The 13,337-nt window shown below is 37.2% G+C and overlaps 1 protein-coding gene across 13 annotated transcripts in view; it reads left to right on the forward strand.

The window, feature by feature from the left end:
• Window positions 1-13,337, forward strand: part of shi (dynamin-1 shibire) — a 411,365-nt gene that overhangs the window by 117,431 nt on the left and 280,597 nt on the right. The gene's annotated exons all lie outside the window — the stretch shown is intronic.

Genomic DNA, 13,337 nt, shown 5'->3' on the forward strand with positions numbered 1-13,337 from the left:
TTGTTGCTGCCTTCTGATATTGTGTTGCAAGATGAAAACCTACTTAATCATTAAGTTGATGTGTAAAATAATGTAAGAATTGGCAAATAGAGGAAAATCAAGAATTGCATTAGGGAATGGAAAAGTAGTGAAGAGAGAAAATATGGAACAGAGCATCAAGTTTGGTTGCTGTAGGCAGCAGCTGTCTGGCAACACTTGTGAACATGACAAGATTAAAATAATAAATTTACTTTTATCAGTGAAAATGTCAGGTTTTTAAAGGTATTAGTTCACATCAGGTTTTAGCTCTCAAGCTAGACAGATGTATGTTCAGCAGCAGCAGCCACAGTTGTCATAATGGTATTGAAGAGCCTTCTTTCAAATAATTATGAACTTCTTGTAATGACCATTGGTAATAATTATGAATTTCTCATGATGACCATTGGTAATAAGAGTATGTAGTGAATAAAGCTTTGACCAAAAATTCATCTTAAGTCAACAATGATAATCTAGAAGAATTGGTTTAATTATCATAATAAATTTTCCCCTTTCCATCCCCCTCTTCCCTTCACCACCTCCTTTTCTAAAGAAATTAAGGGTTTAATATGAAAGGTGAAAGTACTTTATGAAACTAGTTTTATTTACTTTAAGATTGTCCAATATAGAACAGTTTTATCTTTTAAGAAAGGGATCTAGTGTATTAAAAATACACTAGATATAGGCATTATTAAATTTTTATTTTAATGGAGGAATGGTAACAGTTCTGTGGATCTGTAAATGCTGGGATAAAAATGTTTGCAGTCATGTCTACTAATAACCTAATGTTACGTGGAGGCTACTTGGTATGGGCTTGTGATCACAAAGGCTTTTCATGATAGTTGTCGTCTTACATTCTTACTCATTCTTGCTTTTTAGTCACCAACAAACAACTATTGTAGAATTTTAATTTTAGTATACTATATCAATAGAAGTCATGGGAATGTATTTATAGCACTAACTGCATAAAGTATGATACAGTACTGTGGTGAAACAAGTTAAAACATCAGTGCAGACAGTTTTCTTCCTGCTGTTCTGATGCAGGTGATTTAAGTATAGTGTGGGAAACAAAAACTAGTAGAAATGGGTAATTCAGCATGAAATCAAGCCTTAAAGCAGAATTTTAAGATGTCAGTTGCCATCATTGGCAAGCATCTTTTGCAGTTGGCTAATAATTTTCTTTCACTATAGTGAGCATCACTTAACATACCTTTTCCTACTTTTTATACTATTCATTAATGTAAAAATATTGGTAAGGAACTTGCCCCACTCAGGATTTCTTATCAATGTAAAATATAGGGTTGCAGTACAGGACTGTATATGCAAGTTAAGAATGTATTAAGCGGGGGTGGGGGGGGGGGGTTGTCAGAGGGTGGCTCATGAGTTTGATATTGGACCCAAATTTGGTGGTTTGACTTTAGATTCCTTTTATAAATTTTTTTTTTTCTGATTAGGCTCAAGAACATCATGACTTGTTGAGTTTGAGATGGTTAGTTTGTGATATTGAATTTCTGGGTAACAGGTTTGGACTAATGGGATTTGATTGCATTGAGAGGTCATTTTATAAGCTGTTTATTTTATTGGTAGATTAAGATGCTTTTGTAATTATGATTCACATTTTTGTATGTGAGGATGGGGTGTATGATACACAGTTTATTTAAGGATGCCATCAATCATGATTTGCTTGGTAAGACACAAAAGAGGAAACTCACATTTGACTTCAATTAGGGAAATATTCTTGTTTTTTTGAAATATACTGTGCTGCATAATGTAAAAGCTTATTGAAATTTTTAGATGTTTCCATTTTATAGGTTTCTTTATTTGCATTGATCGTGACCATAGATTAAACTATACATAAATATCTCTTTCGATACTTGTTTCTTATCTTATGATTGTCATGGAGCCTGTTGCATCCCACTAAGAAATCTCAAGTATGGCTTAGTACTTACTCTTGTTAATTCTTGTGATAAGTGACCAAATCAGGCATAGTGCTTCACATGATTGAAATAGATGAGTGAACAAGAGTTTGTACACGTTAAGCATTGTTATTTTAATTTTAGTTTAAATTCTGCATTATTTTTTAAGCTATTTAGTCCTAATGGTTAATTTTGAATACTGTAGTTAGAGATTTGAGAAGCATATGTACAGTGATAATTTTAAAATATTAGACTTTCTGTATTGAGAATATATTATGCAGTGCTTTACTATCAAGATAGTATGTTATGTATACTATGTGTGTGCATGTGCATGTACTTGTGTGTGAATAAATGTCAGTCAGGGTTGTGAGGGGTGGGGGTTTTCCTTGGAGAGGATGGGGGAGGGAAGGGAAAAGGAGCTTTTGAGCGCTAGGGGGCTCAAATATTCAGCAGGTTTGTGAGTGTGTATTGGAGTAGAGACAAACAATTTTTAATAGATATCCTCTTTGGTTGTGAGTAAGGTAACATTTATGAAGGGATTCATGGAAAACCAGTTAGCCAGACTTGGGTTTGGAGGTGGTAAGAGCAGTGCCTTTTACTTAAAAGGAGGGGTGAGGATATTAGTTTGGAGGGTCAGGTGAACTGTAATGTCAGCACACTTAATGCAATGAATGACAGTTAATATTCTGCCTCTTTCTTGGGGTCACCTTACCTTGGGAGATGGCCAGTTTAACCCTTTCAGGGTCCGTACCGTTGATCTACGGCTTTGAGTTGAGGGTCCAAACCATAGATCTATGCCATGAGCTCGGCTCACTCTGATAAGCTGTGAGTGGTAAATTTGGGCCTAGATATGAGAGAATGCATCTATGTGGTATGTGTGCACCACATATAACAAATCCTGCAGCACACAGTGTATAATGAGAGAAAAAACTTAGATCATAATTTTCGATTAAAACCGACTTTGCCGTGTTTTTTCGTATGTTTTTCATAGTTGTATTTGCAATTTCCTGGTCTCATTTGACAAAATGAAAGATATATTACAGAAATAGAAATGATTTTGATTGGTTTTAGTACCGGAAATCGTTGAAACTGAGCTCAAAGTAGAGGAAATATTAAATTTTTGCCGATGTTCAAGAGTAAACAATTGACCTCACATGTCTAATACACACCAGCTGGTGGGTCTAATACGTGTTCACAAATGTGTTGATATTATTTATACAATTATTGCAATATTGCATAAGAGTAAATCTTCTATTTTTTGGTTTGAATAAAAATTCATTGTGAATAAAAAATCAAAATGGAATTAATTTGTAAAGCCTCAAACCATAGCTAATGAACAGGGGAAATGTTAGCTTAATGCCAGGAATGCCTGCATTGTTTATTCTGGACCCTATTTTGAAATTGGAATATTTTGAACATTGCATTAAATTGACCAAATTACCATTTTCCGATCACTTTATTTTGTAGTTGAAATAGTTGATGTAGTGATCTCTTGTGCTCAGTTGATAGGATAAAAGTAATACTAGTGAAATCGCTTAGACTTACGAAATCGTAATGACACGATTGCAAACAAACCATACCCCGGCCGGGATTGAACCCGCAGTCAGAGATACTCTGACCGCGGGTTCAATCCCGGCCGGGGTATGGTTTGAAATTGCTAAGAATTTGATAGACTGGAATAATGTAATTGGCCTAAAATGGGAGTCAATGTTGGCAAAATCGCCGATGCGTAGATATCGTTGACACATCAAAATTCACTAGAGCATAATTTTGTCAGTTTTCCATCAAATTTCGTACTTTTTGTTTTATTACCTTCAGAAAAAGACACTGCACCATTTCATAAGAAAAAATAGCATTTTTTTTTTTTATAAATTCTTGGACCCTGGTGCACACTGAAATTTCGCTTCTGGACCCTGAAAGGGTTAAAAAGGAAAAATGCGTCGTTGAGAAAATTGGGAGATCAGCACTTGGAACACTGATTTTCTCAGTAATCTCTCTAATATTCCATTGTAACATACACATCTTAAATAACAAAGTCGTGTAAAAGTTATATGTTTGAATGATCAATTAAATTCAGGCTCTGGTAATAGGGGCTGAGAGGTCATTAAAGACTTAAGGCATGTGGATTGCAAAAAAGATTAGTAGACTGTGAAGAGACAGGAGGAATTAGAAGGTGGAATAGACTGTTTAAGTATGCTTGAGTATGAAATTTAATGGTCTTGTCTGTCGGGAGAGAGAGTCCTCAAATGCTGTACGGTGTTTAAGATTACACGGGCTATGATCAGAAGTTGTAGAGGACTCATTCAGAGCAGTGAATATCAGTTATGTAAGCTGTGATGGCTTCAGTAATATCCTTTCCTGAATTGGGAGGAAACAGCATTGGTGGTTACTGTAAAAGATAGTGTTCTTGGAGTTGTGAGGTTGATATGAGGAGTAATGAGAATGTAAGGAGTATTTAACCCTTTGAAGGTCCATGCCATAGTTCTACGGTTTTGAAGCCAGGGTCAGTGCCGTAGTACTACGTCATTAGCTCGTCTCATTCAGTTAAGCTGTGAGCAGTAAATTTGTGCCTAGATATGAGAAAATGGTTTTGTGGTAAGTGTGCACCATGTAAAAAAAAATCCTGCAATATACAGTGCATAATGAGAAAAAAAACTGTGACCGTGTTTTTGGATTAAAACATCGACTTTGTATTTTCACATGGTTTTTAGTCTCATTTGATAGAATGGAAGAGATATTATAGAAATAGAGATGATGATTGGTTTTAGGAATGAAAATAGCTTGAAATGGAGCTCAGCATAGTGGAAACGTTCAATTTGTGTTGAAGAGTAAACAAATCACTTCAAGTGTCCAGTACAGTAGAACCTTGGTTTTCATCATCAATTCGTTCCAGAAAGTCTAATGAAAACTAAAGCAATATTTCCCATAAGAAATAATGTATATATAATTAATCCATTCCAGACACCTAAAAGTATTAACAAATACATTTTATGGAGAATAACTATAGTTTTACATGCAGAAAGCAATAAGAAATAAATATAAAAGACCAATGAAATGGATAAATGAACATTTAACATCACTTTTACCTTTATTGAAGACTTGTTGACGTATGGAAGACGGCGAGGAGGGGAGGAGGAGGAGAGGTTATCTCTACCACCATCACTATCACCCTCTACCACCATCACTATCACCCTCTACCACCATCACTACCACCCTCTACCACCATCACTACCACCCTCTACCACCATCACTACCACCCTCTACCACCATCACTACCACCCTCTACCACCATCACTACCACCCTCTACCACCATCACTACCACCCTCTACCACCATCACTACCACCCTCTACTGACGAAAAGCAAAGCCAGACTGACTCAGAACGCGTGGGATGCTTCGTGTGGGCATGGGCGGACACGTTCAGTACGGCGGACCACTGTCAACTCAACGAAAACCAAGGTGATGAACGAAAACTGGGAAAAAAATTTGACAAAAAAAAGTTGTCAAAAACTGAATTAGACAAAAACCACGGCAAACGAAAACAGGTTCCACTGTACATGTCAACTGGTGGGTCTAATGTGTGTTCATGAATGCACTGATGTTATTTATACAATTATGCAGTATTGCATAACAGTAAATCTTAAATTTTTTGTTGTAACCAAAAATGTTGTGTGAAAAAAAAGATCAAAATGGAATTCATGTGTAAAGCCTGGAAACATAACTGATAACAGAGCAAATGTTATTTTAGTGCCAGGACTGCCTGCATTATTTATTCTAGACCCTGTTTTGAAAATGCAGTATTTTGAAATTTGTGTGAAAGCCAAATTACCAATTTTTGATCACTTTATTGGGTAGTTGAAATAGTTGATTGGGTGGTTTCTTGTGCTCAGTCGATAAAATAGAAGGCATACTAGCGAAATAGCTAAGAATTTGGTCAGCTGGAACAGTGTAATTGGCCTAAAATAGGAATCAAAGTGGGCAAAATCACCAATGCATAAATATCGCTGACAGCAAAATTTGCGAAAGTGTAATTTCGTCACTTTCCCATCAACTTTTGTAAAAAAAATTTTTTTTTAATTCCTGGACCCTGTGGACACTTCAGATTGGGGGTCTGGACCCTCAAGGGGTTAAGGAATACAGGGCATGAAAAGAAATACATGGGATAATCCCCATCACATTCTGAAGGAGGGGTGTTAATGTTGCAGTTTAAAAACTGTAGTGTAAAGCACCCTTCTGGCAAGACAGTGATGGAGTGAATGATGGTGAAAGTTTTTCTTTTTCGGGCCACCCTGCCTTGGTGGGAATCGGCCAGTGTGATAATAAAATAAAAATAACATTTTGGACGAGGGGTACAGAACTTGCAAGGTTTGCCGTTGAGAGTAGGGGTGGCGCAAAGAGGGAAATCTGCACAAGACCAAAAATGTTTAGCAATTATCTGAAATGCATAAAACTGGCACTTGGTGTTTGGGAGTAGGTAAGAGTTCTGCTACTGTTAAGTAGTTGCATATGAAATATGTATACACAAAAAAGTTAACTTGGCATCATTGCTCGAGTATTTGCATGATCCTTGTGCAGGACAAATGAGTGTCTACTTTGAGGATGGGTAGCTGTTGCAGTAGCTGGGGGAAAATATCACATGCACATTCTTGAAAAGCTTACTGATGGACAGCTGAATGAGGAAGGATGACCATTCCACTGCACTTAACCCTTTCACTATTAGTCACGTAAGTCTACGTTATTGACGTTAGGGTCCCCCAAGTAGAGCTACATCTTGAGCTCAGCTCACTCGGATAAGCTGAGAGCAGTAAATTTTGGCACAATTTAAAAAAAAAAAATACTGCCCTGCACTTTGCGTGATGGGAAAACAAAACTCTTGCCTTGTTTGATGTAAAATAGTGATTTTGAGTGTTTTCTAGGATGGTTTCTCTGGTCATATTGGCTGTTTCTTGGTATCATTTGATAGAATTGTAGACATACTATTAATTTTGGTTGGTTCCAGGACCAGAATTAGCTGGAATTCAGCCTCAAAGTATTGGAAATATTTGATTTTTACCAATTTTCCTGGGGTCAGGTAAGGCCTTGTACACACCCTCCTCTCAATCTGTTTTATAAACAGACAAATAACTTTATTTCTATAAAGTGGAGTACTGTACAGTATACAGTTATGGTAATTGACCTGGGTAAACTACTTTATATAAAACCCCTTGTTATGCAAGGTATTTTGGGCAGCGGTGAAACTAACACATAATTAATAGATATTGAGATACATAAAGTACATGAGAATAAGATACTTAGTTTATACAATATTGAAGGTATTCAGTAATTCAATAAAATATTCTAATTAGAGATGCATTAAGAATGAAGCTAGGCACCTGAATTGACACACAAATACTTTTGTAGTAATAAATGAGAGTTGAAGGACGGATGGAGCAAGAACAGGGACAGTGTTTGATAAAAGACTGGGTTTAAGGATTTATTGGTCAGAAGAAATTGTTGTCAGGATCACATTAAGATAGAGATGTTTTCTAACAGTAGCTTTGAAGTGGTTGGCAACCAGGGAACCTTTAGAATCTTCAGGCAAAAGTTCCAGATTTTAAATCCTTTTATGCATACAGGTTTCCCTCCACATTCGTGAGTTCCACTTTTGCGGGTTTCGAACATTCGCAAATGCCCAGCCGCCCATCATATTTAAAATATGTCATTACATACGTTAGGAATTACGGGGGTGGCAGAGTTTGTTGGGAGATAGGACAAGATAGTCCTTCAATATGATACTTATGTCAACTCCATGGATTTTTTTTTTTAACAAGTTGGCCGTCTCCCATAATAAACATAATAAACAATATTAATAACATAGAAACATGACATATACTCTAAAATGAATAAAATATGTCATTATGTTTTGAGTGTTGTTGCGTTGTTGTTGTTGGGTGTATAAGGGCGACTGAGAGTATAAGCCTTACATAGTGGTGGTGGAGGCGGCAGCAGAAGCGGTAGAGACGGTGGGGTTATCAGTTGCCCTATATAACTCCAACAACATTGTAGTTAGGTTCGTGCTGTCCTTTTTCTATCAATTAGCCGCTTATCTTGCTTGCTTCACTGTTAATGCTACACTTTATCGCTGGCTGGCGCTATAGCCTTTATCGACTCTTGCTGCTTTAGTATTGTGCATATCGTAGAATCACTGCAGAAAGCACATTCTCCCCTCTCTTCCTCCTCCACTTTGGTACTCTACTGTGAGTTCTTTCTTGAATTCTATCGTCCTTTTCACCTTCTTTACCAAAGGGCTGGCACTAGTACAATATTTTACGATGTTTTCATGTGTTTTATGATTGTTCATGGTTCAATAGGTTAAGGAAGCAGTACTGTTAGGCTAAGTAAATGCTATTGTTATATTTCCCTACAGTATATCTGTGCACCAAACATTCGCGATTTTTCAACACTTGTGAGGTTCTTGATCCCCTAACCCTTACAAATGTGGAGGGAGACCTGTATTGAGTTTTTACATAGGTTGAGTCGGACATGGGGAATATCAGATTTTTGTCTAGTATTATGCTTGTGATACTGTGCTGTTGCGAGATTCTAAAGAAAAGTTGCAAAGGTTAGTGGATGAGTTTGGAAGGGTGTATAAAGGAAGAAAGTTGAAAGTGAACATAGATAAGAGTAAGGTGATGAGGGGTATCAAACGATTTAAAGAAAAATTGGATATCACATTGGAGGGAGGAAGTATGGAAGAAGGGAATGTGTTCAGGTATTTGGGAATTGACTTGTCAGCAGATGGTTTTTATGAAGGATGAGGTTAACCATAGAATTGAGGAAGGAAAAAAAGTGATTAGTGCTTTGAGGTATCTTTGGAGACATTATCCATGGAGGCAAAGAAGGAAATGTACGAGTACAGTGGTACCAACACTAATATATGGGTGTGAAGCATGGGTTGTAAATGCTGCAACAAGGAGGAGGCTGGAGGCATTGGAGACGTCATGTCTAAGGGCAATGTGTGGTGTAAATATTGTGCGGAAATTAGGAGGAGGTGTGGAGTTAATAAAAGTATGTCAGAGGGCTGAAAAGGGGTTGTTGAGGTGGTTTGGTCATTTAAAGAGGATGGATCAAAGGAGAATGACTTGGAGAGCGTATAAATCTGTAGGGAAAGAAAGGTGGGGTAGGGGTCGTCCTAGGAAAGGTTGGAGGGAAGGGGTAAAGGAGGCTTTGTGGATGAGGGGCTTGAACTTCCAGAAAGTGTGCATGAGCATGTTAAATAGGAGTGAATGGAGATGAATGGTTTTTGGGTCCTGATGAACTATTGGAGTGTGAGCAGGGTAATATTTTGTGAAGGGCTTCAGGGAAACTGGTTAGCTGGGCTTAAGTCTTGGAGGGGTTTGGGATATTGGCTGTTTGGAGTGGCATCTGAACTGTCGTATCTGAGCACCTCTGCAAAGACATTGATTATATATGAGTGATGGTGAAAGTGTTGAATGATAATGAATTTTTTTTTTTTTTTTTTTGGGTCACCCTGGCTTGGTGGGAAACAGACGACATGTTAAAAAAAAAAAAAAAGAAATATGCCTGCGAGTTCTGTTGCAGCTATCAAGAAAGAGTTTCAGGGTAGTATTAATATTAGAATTGATTGTGCTGTATGTGTAGTATTCACAGTAGTATGAGTGAATTTTATGTATATTAAGCATAGACCTCTGAAGATTTGGGGAGTGTTTTCTGGCAGTAGACTGGGTGATCATTTATACAGCTGCTTTTTGTTAAGTTAGTATTGGCTTTAGATGATTTACTGTAATGTATCCCCAGGCACAAATGGCATAGGCAAGGTAGGGATAAATTAGATTACTATCTGATGTATTCTGTTTGAGGTACATAGTAATGTATCATAGAGAGGATGACAGTTTATTTGGATACTTCTTTTTGTGCAGAATGTGGATGTTAAATTTCAAGTTGCTGTCGAGGAACAGACCTAATAATTTTCCTTTGTTTTGTCTTGCAATGGGAGAACTGTTAATCATAACATTTAGTAGGACATTTGTAGCTCTGTTCCCAGACATCATGTAGAAGGCCTTGTTAATGAGTTTATTGGTAGTCATATAGGTAAGTATTTTTGAGCTCGTCATTAACAATGTTATTGAGAGTTCAAATTTGGGTGGGAGATGATAAAAGTTGTCATCTGCAAATAGAACAGGTCTAAGTTGTTGAAATGTATTTGGAAGATCATTGATGTATATGAGGAAAAGCAGAGGGCCAAAAACACTGCCTTAGGGAACCCCTGTGTTAATAGGTCACATTGATGAAGTTATGCCCTGGATGGAGATGTATTGGTGTCTCTTGTTAAGACAGGACTTCAGATATGCAAGTGCACGATCTCTGATACCATAATGTCCAAGTTTAAGGTGCAGGATGTTGTGGTCTACTGTACCAAAAGCTTTCTTAAAGTCTAAAGAGTCTAGTGGATATTCATTATTCTCAAGAGCTGCTTAAAGGAAGTCTAACATTTTTATAATTGCATTGCTTGTGCTTTTATTTGGTCTGAAATCAAACTGGCAGGGGTGGAATATATTGAGTGATGCTAGAAAAGAGTATAATCTCTTGTGGATTTTTTTTTTTTCAAAGATTTTGGATAACATTGGCAAGTTATATATAGGGCTAATTATTTACATCAGTTAGGTTTCCTCCTTTATGTATTGGGGTAATCCAATACAGAGTACAGTCATCTGCATATGCATGGGATTCTGGGATAAGTTAAGTCATTGAAGTAGACATTCCATAGCAATGGCCCAAGCACAATTCCCTATGGAACACTGGCACTGATTGATTACCTTGTTAACTGGCATAGTGAGCATCCAGACTCCAAGTGCTTGCAGTTGTGAAAAGAGTTTCTGGTGCCATACTAGGTTGAAAGCACCAGCAGTGTCCAGTGCTGTCACACAGCTGACTGATCTTGGATTCATCCAGCGACTGTTGCCACATAGTGTAGAGGCTTAAAAGCAGATTAGCAGCAGTGACCTTTTCTGAAGCCATATTGACAGTCACAAAGAAGCAAGTAGTAGTTGAAAAACAGTCATCTTCCATGAGATTGTCAAGAATCTTGCTAGTGATTGACAGGAGCGACAGTGATCTGCAGTTGCTAATTTCTGCTCTACTCTTTTGTGTGTGTGTGTGTGTGTGTGTGTGTGTGTGTGTGTGTGTGTGTGTGTGTGTGTGTGTGTGTGTGTGTGTGTGTGAGAGAGAGAGAGAGAGAGAGAGAGAGAGAGAGAGAGAGCGAGCTTCCCACATAAAGATGGCTTAGTTTTGGACTTCTTCCATTTGCCATCAGGCTTGCCTGTGCAGGTTCCTGTTATAGATAGTGGGATGCTTATACTTTCTCCAAGCCTTGTATTTAGCAGTAGTGGCCTCTCGATAAAAACCAGACCAAAGCTGATGTGAAGGCGCTCTCTCTCTCCCCTCCCCGTGTCCCCTCTCCCTCTCTCTCCCCCCTTCCTCTCCCTCTCTTTCTTCCTCCCCCTCTCTTTCTTCCTCCCCTCCCTCCCTCCCTCCCTCCCTCCCCTTTTTCCCTCCTCTCCCCCTCACATTCTCTCTCACCTTCCCCTGCATGTAGAAAGCAGCATTCTTTTACTAGACTTCTCATGAACAAAGGTATGATATTTAAATGGCAAAAATTATTGATATGGTAGCTAATTCATTGGAGATTGTACTTGATTAATAAATAGATGTTGATCAAAATTAAGCAGTGGAAATACTTAGAGCCAGGGAGGTAATAATAGGCAAACAAAAGTGATTCAAGGGAAATATTGACTTTGAAGTGGAAGTGCATATTTTGGTAGCACTTCTTATCCAATAACTAAATAGCTTTCAGTTACACAAACCCTTGATGTAACAGACTAATAAGAGTTTGTCAATGTCCCCATTAAATCAGAATGTTAAAAACTAGTAAAAAAAAAGAAATGTATTGAAGTACTCTACTGTATACCTAACATTATGCACAATTTCCAATTATGATGCAATAAACATTGTAAATGAAGGAGTTAAAATTACAGTTTACCAGTGGATTTTGCCCATAATTTTCAGGTCTGTTCTATTAAGGTAGTTTGTTTGATTCTGCTTTGTGGGTACTGTTCTAGCATAACTAATATGTTTTTGTAGGTAATATATCATGGTGCTAATGTTTGATCCTTCTGCAACTTGTGAAAATGTTAACTCCTTAATATAAGCCTTAGTTTTCCTTAGTTTTGGATCTGCAAGTTTCTTAAATACTTTATGCCATAATTTTGTGCTGGTAAATTTTTTGTAAATCATTCTAAACAATATTTTTTCTTTAAAGTTAGGTCAAAAATACAGCTGGGAAATGGATCAAGGGTATGGCAGCTTACTGTGTTCTTCAGGGATAAATTAATTGTAATTTTGTATTGATTATGTAAACTACAGTATTGTATACCATAATTTCATTAATATATTTGTACGATGTTCATGTCATACATTAAAATGTTTTTTCTACGCTTCTGTTACGTAATTGCTTGTATTTTTTAAATAGCGATGCATATATGAAGTAAGTTAGTGTTCTGATAACGTATTAAGCATGCCCTTGAATTATAGCTAGAAATGGTTTATTCTAATAAAACTATTTTACTATTGTGTAAAATCTCATTTGGATATTAAAATTTTGTAGGCTTTGACAATTTTGATCGAACTTTTTCATGCAAGCTGCTTAATTCTACTTACGTAAAATTGTTTTTGTGGTTTAAACTCGAAGGAAATTTCTGGTCTGATACTTAAATATATTGAACTTTAAAAATGCGTAAAACTTTATTCATGACAGTCCACTTTTGATGTAAAGTTCATAGTAATTGGTCAGCAGTGACATTGTTTCAGGATCCAGCAGACATGGTTTGATAACAGGTGGAATATGACCCACCAAATCATAACATCTTTCAGAGTGCAGGCATCGTATAGTATTTCCCACCTCCAAAACTCAAGTGTGCCTTTCCAGTTATCCAAAGTTCCTACATACATTACCATGCTCACACTCAAACATCTTGTCAACTCTTGAACAACCATTTGCCTCTACTTAAATTAACACATTTGTACTTGCTAGCCGGATGCTTGAGTAATGTCTCAAAACGTCCATTTCATCTTGTTCAAGCATTCTTTATATCCCTCATCCATCCAAGATTTGTGTGTTCTTGTTGTATCCATGTTGCTCAAGTTTTCTACAAGACCAAGCCATTTTAGGAACTATACTGCACTCTAAATTACAGTATATATTTTACTTTCGTAAAGGAGGTTTTGTGGGCGAGGGGCTTGGACTTCCAGCAAGCGTGCGTGAGCGTGTTAGATAGGAGTGAATGGAGACGAATGGTACTTGGGACCTGACGATCTGTTGGAGTGTGAGCAGGGTAATATTTAGTGAAG

The sequence above is a fragment of the Cherax quadricarinatus genome, chromosome 51 (assembly GCF_038502225.1).
Source record: "Cherax quadricarinatus isolate ZL_2023a chromosome 51, ASM3850222v1, whole genome shotgun sequence".
Lineage (NCBI taxonomy): Eukaryota > Metazoa > Arthropoda > Malacostraca > Decapoda > Parastacidae > Cherax > Cherax quadricarinatus.